A 13206-nucleotide genomic window follows, 5' to 3' on the forward strand; every position below is an offset into this window, starting at 1 on the left:
ATGAGATTTATCAGATTCCCCAACAGACAATAATTCGGTAATTGTTGCAAATTCTTGTAACCTAAATTTCAATATAACACCACCAACACCAATCCACAACTCATTAGGGTTCGGTTGCTTCAATTGCCTAATCAAAATGTTATGAATAAGTTGGTTCTGAAACTTAAAATGCGGAATATTCAAGAACTTCCTAAAACAAGAATTACTAAATTCATTGAGCTGCTCAGCAGACAACAAAGCCCTAATGTCTGTAATCGGATCATACTTATTCAGTGTAGCAACTTTACCAGACCTATGGTACTCAACTTCAATTGCATACTTCAGTCCCTATATATAATTAATAAGAAATAAAAATAAAACACCTTCATAAAAATAACATATCAAGATGATAAATAATTGAAAGAAAGGCCAATATAACTTGTAACTATACAAATACAGATGGTAAATACAATAAATTATAAACAAATAGGGTTAGATACAACTAGCATATCAAGACAACAGCAAATCAACAAATTAATTTGCAACCACAATAAACTGTAAACAAATCAACTAAAACAAATAAAACGAGAAATTTTTCGCATTGTATAAGTAACTTGTGTTTTGTCATTTACATCAACTTTATCCCATGTACCTCTCTAATCATAAGGCCAAGCCATGTTGATAAAACAAAACTAAACAAATTGTTTTAGTAAGCAACAAGAGAAGCAAACATACGTAATGATATAGATTAACATTTCATTTAGAAAAACAAGGGAATAACGAACTTTTGATGAACTTGGCCTGTCCGGTGGACAAGAGGCCTGTTTTCCAGTTGATATAGCGAATGTACCTAGTGTAAAATTGTAATAAATTATGAATAGCTTAGCTACTCAGAAAGATAACTTTATTAGTTGTATCGAGAAGTTGTTGCTTACAGAGCTGTTATGCAAGATAATAAAATCTAGTTAAGGACACCTTTGCACTGAACATGACAGAACTAAATCCAAACATAAAAAATTGTACCGTTACTTTATTACTGAAATATTTTGCAAGAGTTTCTAGGGGATAACTTATCTAAAAAATCACCAAATTGAATGATTACTTTATCACGGCTACTAATCACAAAATAGAATGATCACCAAATAGGAAACATTTTACTAATATGATATTATAACTTGTTTTAAACATGAAGGGGCAGGGCAAAATGGTAGAAAGGTACATTCACTAGAGTCTCACATGGGGAACCACTCAAGTACTGGATATCATCCATGCACCCCCACATCTGGTCTTGTATCTCAGCTTTTAACTTAAAACTAGGACCCTATGGCTATCTTTGTTACTCTTAAAATTTTGATACCTTTTATTAACATGAGGAACCACTCAAGTACTGGATACCTTTGATAATTAATTTGCAACCAAAATAAACTACAATAAACTACACACAAAATTAACTAAAATAAACAAAAATATCATGCAAACAACAATTAAAAGCAAAAAACAGGACAATATTTAAACATAATGGTAAATCAAATCGAAAGATAAACAGACCTAAGGAGGCGGTGGTAGCTCGTTATGTAACAACAATTTTCTTTTCATCTTCTTCATTGGAGTCTTCACTGATTTCTTCAACTTACGTTTCTTAGGACTCATTTTGAGCTTCAACTTGGAATGAGATTCAGAAGCTTCAGAAGCGAAGAGAGATAATCTCGTCTGAACCATATCTAAACTAGATCTGTAGCATGAAACCCTAATTAACAAGAAAAATCAACTAAGAACATGTACAAACAAGATAAAAATTACCTATAAAAACAATCAAAGAAATTTTAAGAACTTGTATCAGTTGATAAACTGAAAAGAATGATAGGGAGAGAAACAGAGAGAAGGAAAGAGGGAGAAAGTTGAGTGATAATGAAGAAGAGAGGGAGATGAGAGAGAAAGGGGACAGAGAGCAGAGAGACAAAAAGAGAAAAGCATCTCGTGTAAAAAAAACGGTAAAATTGAAAAGGTAAGTCAACAAATAGTAAATGTGCAAGAATTAAGACAGGATAGTATTTTTGCAATAAATGAATAAAAACTAGTATTTATGACAAATTCTCTCAATTTTATATGTGATTTTTTTAATTAGAGTACTTTAATGTTGTTTTAAAAATTGTTACATGTCACACGTTTCAAATAGAATGTTTTTGGCCAGGTACGGTAGAATTACTATTCTATAAAAATTTTAATAATGATAATTAGTGTATTACTAATGAAATAATAAAATAAAATACATAAAGTATATGTCTTATATTTAAAATATTATATATAATAATTTTTTATTATAATATTACATTATTTATGCATCGGTTACGTTCTGGATCATGTTCGGATTTCAGATCGAATATCAGTTTCGTAGACTGTAATCTGAATATCAGATCCAACATTTAAAATTTCACATCTCAAATTCATCAATAGACTGAGATGTCAGATGTTGTAATCGGATACAACAAAAGTTTTAGAAGAAAATTTATTTCTTAAATGAAGAATCATACACAACAGTTTTCAATAATTTTTTTGGAAAAGACGTGAATAAATTGCAACAATCAATATTTATATGAATTTATAAGATTTATTTACTGAATTATTAGATGATATATATATAATGCATAATTGAATGATTAACAGTATATATAATAGTGCTTTTTCTAATAATATTCTTATTTTTGCTTATAATTTGACTGATAAAATTTGCCAATTAACACATTCAACGACAGATCTTTGCATCGAAGATGATGGTGATACTTTGAGAAATATAATTAGGCAAGATCATAAATAATGACTATTAGTGTATGGCCACTGATAAGAGTTCTATTAAAGGTGGCTGAGAGTCAGATTTTCCCTCAGAAGCATGTGACTGCTCTTATGCCGTAACTATGGCAGGCACTGTAACCGACTCAATGTGCACTCCTCGCTCCGTGTCCTGAGTATCATCTACTGGTCTGTATGCTTCCATTGTGAGTAATGGAATTGTGCTTGACTCAGTACAGGATGTCATGGCCCTATGGCGAATTTCAATAGATTCATCTTGTTGAGAGAATGTTTCTAGAAACTGTTCAGTGGCCATTTCAAAGTCCATGTCATGTTGGGAGGACAAGGATGGGCTTTCAGATGCCTCAGTAAATGTTCTTCTTTTCTTTGGTGGAGGCAGAGCTGAGGGTTCATTCACATCCACTAACATACTACTTCCTTCTAGGCAATATTTTAGACAGTGGGGGAGAGGTTGAGATAGGTTGTAACTCTGTGTTTGGCTCTATGACCTGGGATTGAAGTTGTGGTTCTACAACTTCATGGTCAGTCCTATCAACCACTGGGGGTCTTTCAACAGAAGTAGGAATAGGTTGAGTTTGAGGAATTATTACCTGTAGAGGAAGAGCATCTGATGTTTGAGCCTGGGTGGTTTGAACCACTGGAGGTTGAGCTTGCTGTTCATGACCGGGAAGATTGAAGATAGGTAAAGGAATATAAGTGGTCATGAAAGCATATACAAGTACTGGAACTTGCATGAATTTGAAGGTTGTGTCTTGGCGAGTGTAAATCTTTTTGCTTACTGGAGGGGGTTCGGTTACTGAAGAGTTTGCAAAAAGAGCTTTATGCTCAGGTGAGAGAAGATGTTCTGCTATGAGCATGAGAAAACGAGCGTAGTAGCGCGAGACCCTACGATTTGTAGAATGATCACGTAAAGCAGTAGTGAGACATCTCAGAAGAATGGGTAAATGTAGTTTGCCAAAATTGATCCTTCGATTGAAAATAACCGCAAGACCAATATACTGCTGAGTGGAAGTGATGTTGTGAAAGTTGGATTTAGTGCAGTTGGCAAACACTTTAGAAAGTGTATCGAAGAAAATATCCCATTCAGAAACCGAATTGGATTTAGATAACTTGGTTAAATTAATCACCCCCTGATAGTGAATAGCATGGAAAAAGTTTGAAATATCATTTTCAGAGGGCAAATTATAGAAATTGTCCAATGGAAAATTTAACGCTCGATTGACGAATGTTTCATCAACAACATACTGTGTGTTTGCCACGATGAATGAAAAAGATTTAAAATCATCGGCCACAGTAGATGTTGTGCAAATCAGTCTGAGCAGATCAACATTTAAAATCACATTTGATTTAATAGCAGAGCTAACAATCGAATGGTCATTTAAAAATCTAATCCATGGCTTAAATTTTTCCACATCACATTTATCTGGATTAAAATAACCAAAAAGATTATGTGCGACAATTTGGAAATTGAGAGCCATTTAAAAAATAATAAAATACACACTTTCAGAATTTTAAGAATTAAATTAAGAGAATTCGAATTAAAAAAAATTTAATAATTTGAATTAAATCAATTATATCCGAAAAATTTAGAAAGTAATGTATCTCGTTAAAGTTCTTAACTCACGAAAGCAGATATGCAAAATCACAAGACACAAAACCTAATTGAAATACACAAAAAAACTGATTTTAGGGAAAAATCGAATTAAAATAAAAAAAATGCGCAGCTTCTGTATGTATATACGTGTATGTATATAACAAAAGTGAAGTTTTTGTTTGCTGAGTAAACACTCGAGCAAGGAAGACAATGGAGATGGGTTTGATCTGTTCGAAATGAGAGAGAGAGAAATAAGAGAGAAAAAGAAAGAAACTGTTGGAATTTTGAAAAACAAAAGAACTGATAGATATAACAAGACAAAGAGACGTTCAATAGACAACTGGTATGACAATTCGGGATAGTCTTACCGATTGTCATACCGATAGTCATACCAGTACAAAATAAAACAAAAAATATCTGATATTAATTTTAAACTGGCATGACAATCAATAGTCATACCGATTGTCTTGCCAGTTATAAAATTAAACTGAATTAAAAATAAACAATTATATGTACTGGAATGACTTTCAGCAAGACAATTTCAATTGTCTTGCCGATTGTCATTCTAGTATAAAATAAATTAGGTATTTATATAAATATACTGAAATGACTTTCAGCAAGACAATTTCAATTGTCTTGCCGATTGTCATTCAAGTATAAACTTAACACAAACAAACAAATATATATATTTTATAAACCAAATATAAACAGTTTTTAACAAAAACTGAACATATAAAAAATAAAAAAAATTACAGAAAACTACAATAAATACTAATATAGATATGGCAGAAAATATTTACACAATTAAAATATATCAGAGATAATTATATTTTCAGTCCAAAAATAGATTTCTTTTGAATTTTAGCAAATAAAATTCATAGAAAAATATTTTTAGAGAAAATAAAATATTCTGAGACATTAAAATTAACAAGTTGAGTAAATAAATAAGATAAGATAATAAAAAATACATAGAAATAAGCAAGAGATTTTGGAAAATGATAAAATAATTTTGCAAATGAATTTTTCATTTATGAAAAATTCATTTGTAAATTCACTCAAGAACAGATTTCAGATATTCACAAGATTAATCACTAAAGCTATTCAACATACCCAATTTACCAACTAATTTGGTAAATGTGGATTCATCAAGAGGTTTAGTGAAAATATCTGCTATTTGTTCTTCTGTTGGAACAAAAAATAGTTCAACAGTACCATTCATGACGTGCTCTCTAATAAAATGATACCTGATGTCAATGTGCTTGGTCCTTGTATGCTGCACAGGGTTGTTGGTGATGGCTATTGCACTTGTATTGTCACATAGAATAGGTATTTTGTTCAATACAGAGCCATAGTCCCGTAGCAGATTCCTAATCCACAAGATCTGAGCACAGCAGCTTCCAGCAGCAATATATTCAGCCTCAGTCGTTGAATTTGAAACTGTTTGTTGTTTCTTGCTGTACCATGAGACTAGTCTGCTACCTAGGAATTGACAACTCCCTGAGGTGCTTTTCCTATCAACAACACTTCCTGCGTAATCTGAATCTGTATATCCAACAAGGTTAAAACAAGATTCTTTAGGGTACCAAATACCTAGATTTGGTGTTCCCTTAAGATATCTTAAGATTCGTTTAACAACAACGAGATGAATATCTTTAGGATCCTCTTGGAACCTTGCACATAAGCATGTAACATACATAATAGCCGGTCTACTTGCAGTAAGATAGAGTAACGATCCAATCATACCTCTGTAGCTTGTGACATCTACCTTAATGGAGTTTTCACATGGTCCAAGCTTGACAGTTGTAGTTGACGGAGTCCTTGTTGATGCAGAATCCTCTAGATTGTACTTTTTGAGGAGTTCTTTGAGATACTTGGATTGAAAAATAAAAGTTCCATCTAACCTTTGATTTACTTGTAATCCAAGAAAGAACTTCAGCTCTCCCATCATGCTCATTTCAAATTTGTTGTGCATTAACTTAGCAAATCTCTTACAGAGATTATCATTAGTAGAACCAAATATTATATCATCCACATAGACTTGGACTAATATTGTATCATTCTTATGCTTTTTAGAAAAGAGAGTTTTGTCTATGACACCTCTAATAAAGCTATTTTCAATAAGAAATTCAGAGAGAGTGTCATACCATTTTCTCGGAGACTATTTGAGTCCGTAGATAGCCTTGAAAAGAAAGTAGACAAAATCCAAATGATCTGGATCTTCAAAACCAGGAGGTTGCTCTACATATACTTCTTCATCTAGCTTTCCATTCAGAAAGGCACTCTTGACATCCATTTGATAAACTTTAAAGTTAGAGAATGCTGCAAATGCCAGAAATATCCTGATGGCCTATAGTCTAGCCACTGGAGCATAGGTTTCATCATAATCAATGCCTTCAGCTTGAGAATACCCTTTAACTACTAGTCTTGCTTTGTTTCTTGTAACCACACCATCTTCATCTAGTTTATTCCTGAATACCCACCGAGTACCAACAGCTTTCTTGTGTGTAGGTCTAGGTACCAGTTTCCAGACTTGTTGATGTTCAAACTGATTGAGTTCATCTTGCATAGCAATCACCCAATCTGGATCAGTCAGTGCTTCCTCAATCTTCTTAGGTTCCATCTCAGAAAGAAATCCTGAGAACAGACACTCATTTTGAGTAGCACGTCTAGTTCTGACTCCAACATCTGGATCACCAATAATCAACTCAAAAGGATGAGCTTTATTCCAGACAGTCTGTCTTGGAAGATTTGATCTTGATGATTCGCCTTGAAATTCATTGGGATGTTGTGTCCTGCTAGTTGATCCTTCAGCATCTCCCCCTGAATTGTTGCCATGTTGACTTGAAGATTCTCCGTCAGTAGCAGTGGTATCTCCATTGTTGCTAAAGTTTCCATCACCATTACCTTGAGTATCATCATGACTAACAGGTTCTTCACCAGCAACAACCTCAGGTTCTTGATCATGTTCTGATTCTGAATCTGACATATCATCAAACTTCAGTTTCTCAGAAGGATCTTCAGTTTGGATACTAGGGAGTTTAGTGTCATCAAATGTAACATTGACACCTTCAGTTACTTTGTGTTGATCAATGATATACACCCTGTATGATCTTCTTCCATATCCAACAAAAATACCCTCATATGCCTTTGCCTCGAATTTACCACGACAATCATCTCCATCCTTGAGCACGAGGCATCTGGCACCAAATACATGAAAGTATTTGATAGAAGGTTTCTGTTCATTCAAAATCTCATAAGGAGTTTTCATGAAGCCTTTGTTGATTAGAGTTCGATTCTGAGTATAACATGCAGTATTGACAGCTTCAGCCCAAAAGTACATTGCAAGACCTGATTCACTTAACATCGTTCTTGCAACTTCAATCAATGTACGATTCTTCCTTTCTACCGCTCCATTTTGCTGAGGGGTTCTAGGAGCTGAAAATTTTCTGGTAATCCCTTTGTCTGTACAGAATCCATTGAGAAGTAAATTCTTGAATTTTGTTCCATTATCTGACCTTATTGCTCTAACAGGGACATTAGAATCTAACTCGATCAACTTGATATGATCAATCACAACTTGTGGTGTTTCATCCTTAGAGTGAAGGAATAAAACCCACGTATACTTGTAATAGTCATCAACTCTTCTAACCCCAAACTCTTCTCCAGCTCCTTCATTCCCCAACCCTTCCATTTCATACCCCAACTTGCTGGCCCCTTTCACTTCCCGGCGCACCTTCACTTCCCGGCGCGTGCACTTACGGCATTGCATTTGGTTTCCTAGCAACAGGGTCGATGCTCATTTGCAAATTCCAAAAAAACCATTTGAAGGCCTTAACCATTTGAAGGCCTTAAAGAAACAATTGAATTTCGGGGGTAATTACGTTTAAATGCCATCGGAGGCAACGTCGTTTCGTCATACTGAGTTGATGACTCGGATGTTTGATAGGATATATAATATAAATTAATATTTTAATTAGTTAATTATTAATTTAATTGGGGTATGCTCCTCTTATTTTTGTAAGTCCTTTTTCTTGTTATAATATATTTCTTAGCAAAAAAAAATATTTTCCTTAAAGAGATTATAATATTCTAAATTTTAAAATTTATTTTTGAGAACTCGCTTTTTAAAAAAAAATGAAATCACGATTTTAATCGATTTTATCATAAATACTACAAATAGGCATGTGGTAAAATTTTCTATTATGTTCAATTAATTGATTTTTTTGTTAAAATAATCAAGGTATAATAATTAAAAATTATTGAAATTTTGCATATATCATTTTATTTTAATCATTTTAACATTTGTATGGTTGGATCGTTCGATATTTATTCTCAATTTGAGAAACATTTTAGGGTTAGGATCAAAATATTGGTTGACTGTCAAAGAGTAGTTTGACCAGTACTTCTAACTAGTGCTTAATCCCATATTGATATTTCAATATTTTTAAAAATATTAATGAATGATCCAACCGTACGGATGTCAAGATCTATATATTTTAGTGATATGATAAAAATTTTAGAAATAAATAAATATATTTAATTTGCCTTTTTAAGAGTCTAATAGTAGTTTGACTAATACTTCTAACTAGTGTTTAATCTCATATTTATGTTTTGATATTTTTAAAAATATTAATGAACGATCCAACCGTACGGATGTCAAGATCTATATATTTTAGTGATATGACAAAAAATTTAGAAAAAAATAAATATATTTGGTTTGCTTTTTTAACAGTCAACTAATAAATTGACCAGTATTCCTAACTAGTGTTTAATCCCATATTGATGTTTCGATATTTTTAAAAATGTTAATGAATGATCCAACTGTACGGATGTTAAGATCTGTATATTTTAGTGACATGACAAAAATTTTAGAAAAAAATAAATATATTTGGTTTGCCTTTTTAATGGTCAAAGAGTAGTTTGACCAGTATTTCTAACTAGAGTTTAATCCCATATTGATGTTTTAATATTTTTAAAAATATTAATGAATGATCCAACCGTACGGATGTCAAGATCTATATAATTTAGTGATATGACAGAAATTTTAAAAAAAATAAATATATTTGGCTTGCTTTTTTAATAGTCAACTAGTAATTGACCAGTACTTCTAACTAGTGTTTAATCCCATATTGATGTTTCGATATTTTTAAAAATATTAATGAATGATCCAACCGTACGGATGTCAAGATCTATATATTTTAGAATGACAAAAATTTTAGAAAAAAATAAATATATTTGGTTTGCTTTTTTCATAGTCAACTAGTAAATTGACCAGTACTTCTAACTAGAGTTTAATCACATATTGATGTTTCGATATTTTTAAAAATATTAATGAATGATCCAACCATACGGATGTTAAGATCTGTATATTTTAGTGACATGACAAAAATTTTAGAAAAAAATAAATATATTTGGTTTGCCTTTTTAAGAGTCAAAGAGTAGTTTGACAAGTACTTCTAACTAGTGTTTAATCCTATATTGATGTTTCGATATTTTTAAAAATATTAATGAATGATCCAACCGTACGGATGTCAAGATCTATATATTTTAGTGATACGACAAAAATTTTAGAAAAAAAATAAATATATTTAATTTGCCTTTTTAAGAGTCAAAGAGTAGTTTGAGTTGTACTTCTAACTAGTGTTTAATCCCACATTGATGTTTCGATATTTTTAAAAATATTAATGAATGATCCAACCGTACGGATGTCAAGATCTATAAATTTTAGTGATATGACAAAAATTTTAGAAAAAAATAAATATATTTGGTTTGCTTTTTAAACAGTCAACTAGTAAATTGACCAGTATTTCTAACTAGTGTTTAATCCCATATTGATGTTTCGATATTTTTAAAAAATATTAATGAATGATCCTACCATACGGATGTCAAGATCTATATATTTTAGTGATATGAAAAAAAATTTAGAAAAAAATAAATATATTTCGTTTGCCTTTTTAAGAGTCAAAGAGTAGTTTGACCGGTACTTCTAACTAGTATTTAATCCCATATTGATATTTCGATATTTTTCAAAATATTAATGAATGATCCAGCCGTACGGATGTTAAGATATATATATATATATATATATATATTTTAGACAAAAATTTTAGAAAAAAAATAAATATATTTGGTTTGCTTTTTTAACGGTGAACTAGTAAATTGACCAGTATTTCTAACTAGTGTTTAATCCCATATTGATGTTTCGATATTTTTAAAAATATGAATGAATGATCCAACCATACGGATGTTAAGATCTGTATATTTTAGTGACATGACAAAAATTTTAGAAAAAAATAAATATATTTAGTTTGCCTTTTTAATAGTCAAAGAGTAGTTTGACTAGTATTTCTAACTAGTATTTAATCCCATATTGATGTTTCGATTTTTTTAAAATATTAATGAATGATCCAACCGTACGGATTTCAAGATCTATATAATTTAGTGATATGACAAAAATTTTAAAAATAAATAAATATATTTGGCTTGCTTTTTTAATAGTCAACCAGTAATTGACCAGTACTTCTAACTAGTGTTTAATCTCATATTGATGTTTCGATATTTTTAAAAATATTAATGAATGATCCAACCGTACGGATGTCAAAATAGTTAAAATTTAAATATTCAAATTACTTAAATTTTTCGGTGTACTTTTTTTTTGACAATTTTCATATCTGTATGGTTGGATTATAATTTAAAACAAATACAAAATAAATTAAAATTCAAACTATAATTATTAATTGAACGATAAATATCTACTACCATAATAATCTTTTTTACAAGAACTAAAATATAAATTTTGTGTAAATTTTATTCTATATTTTTTTCCTAAAATTTTCCGCCATTTTTAAAAATAATTCAACCGAAATCGGTTGAATTTAGTACAAAATTCGTTGGCGGGAAAATTCGACCGAATTCGGTTGAATTTAGGAGCACGCCTAAACTCAGCCGTATACGGTTGTATATATATACGGTTGTATTTATTATGTTGTAATTAGTAAGGCTAAATTCAACCGAATGCGGTTGAATTTAGGAGCACGCCTAACCTCAACCGTATACGGTTGTATATAAATACGGTTGTATTTATTCGATTGTAATTAGTAATAAATTCGACCGCGTAGATATGACCGTATTTAAATACGACCGCATGCGGTTGTATTTAGTCGTGACCTTAATTTCAACCGAAAATGGTTGAATTTGATGTCGGTTGTATTTGTGCGGTTGTATTTAGCCTTATTTTCTTGTAATGTAAGTACTCCCTCCTTCCCATTTGACTTTAACCCAGTCAAATTGACTAAAGTTACTGAAGTTTATTAATATTTTATAAATGAACAAAAGAAAATAATTACATCACCGGAAAGTAGTTTTAATCTACTTCAATATAAAAATTTTTTGTTTTTTGAAACAATATAATTAAGAGTAATGTTTAATCTTTATTCAAAGATTGGTTAATTTGACTTCTATAAAAGGAAACGTGACAATTAAAATGGGATGGAGGGAGTAGGATGTAAAACAGGTCCTCAAAATTTAGCACCAAGCCAAACAGCGCATTGGAAAACTCATAAACATTGTGTAGCGAAGGAAGAACTACGACTATTATAGAGTTTAGAGTGAAACTATAACTCATTAAGTAAATTAAGGGAAACCAAAGCAGATCATGTGGTATTATACCTAGGAAGGTTTAGTAGTGACCTGATTGGTGATACATGGTTTTTGTTTCATTGAATGAGAGGAGGTTTTATCCAAAAAAATTGAATCTAAAAAGGATATTATACTCTGAACCGTCCAGTTTTCATCATCTTTGCGATATGTTGAAACAACGAATTTGTTAATATAAGACAATGAATCCAAGATTAAGAAGACAATGAGTGTTCAAAATTCCAGAGTGAAGCACGTGAACAAGGAAGAAGTTGTTTGAGTGTCATAAATTATATACATGAGCTCTCCTTTGACCACAAAAAAATCACACCTCCCCCAACGGTTACTTTCATCAACGAAATCATAGTATGTACCTAAACTTTCTGTATTAATATCCTCCTTTATAACGTTATAAGATGCCACTTGTCCATAGGGAGAAATAATGTAAAAGATTCCCCCGGTATACATAGTCGTCCACATACTATAACGAAAATTATGATCTTTGGTAAATTGTCGAACAGTCCATTTTCATCATCTTTGAGATATGTTGAAACAATGATTTTGTCATAAAAATGGAGGGGATCTTAGAGTAAGTAGACACAATCCGCTGATTCAGGGTCCGAAGAAATCGATTGTTCAAAATATTAATGCAAAGAATCTAAGGAGGGAGGAAGTTGTTTGAGTGTTTTGGTTAAAGGATGGAACAAAATATAGTATATTTGAGCACAGCCTTGCTCTCTGGTAGTAATGTGATAAATAACCAGTTATAAAGGAAGGCACGACATCTGGAAACTCTTCTATAAGCTAAAAAGGCGAAGGTAAACAAATTTCATTCTTTCACTACTGGAACCATCAGAAGAAGGTGAAGGGCAGACTGTCAATCGGAAGAGACTGTACAGCAACATCGACAACAATGGTTGGATATGTTTTGATCATAAGAGTAAACTGTCAATAAATTAGTCCTAAATACTTTCTATCATCTAAATGTTAAGTTTTTAGATCTTTAAAGCAACATAGCAAGTCAATAGGTATTAGGTAGCATACAGTCTGGCAAAATATTATCTTCTGATTAGCAAAAAATTGAAAAACTTCTAGCCCTTTTCCGGACAACCATCATAAACTCTAGCTCCAAAATTTGTTCCACAGAAAAAAAACCCATTGTTGCTGAATTTCATTATGTTCAATGCAAA

The sequence above is a fragment of the Apium graveolens genome, chromosome 4 (assembly GCF_009905375.1).
Source record: "Apium graveolens cultivar Ventura chromosome 4, ASM990537v1, whole genome shotgun sequence".
NCBI classification, from domain to species: domain Eukaryota; kingdom Viridiplantae; phylum Streptophyta; class Magnoliopsida; order Apiales; family Apiaceae; genus Apium; species Apium graveolens.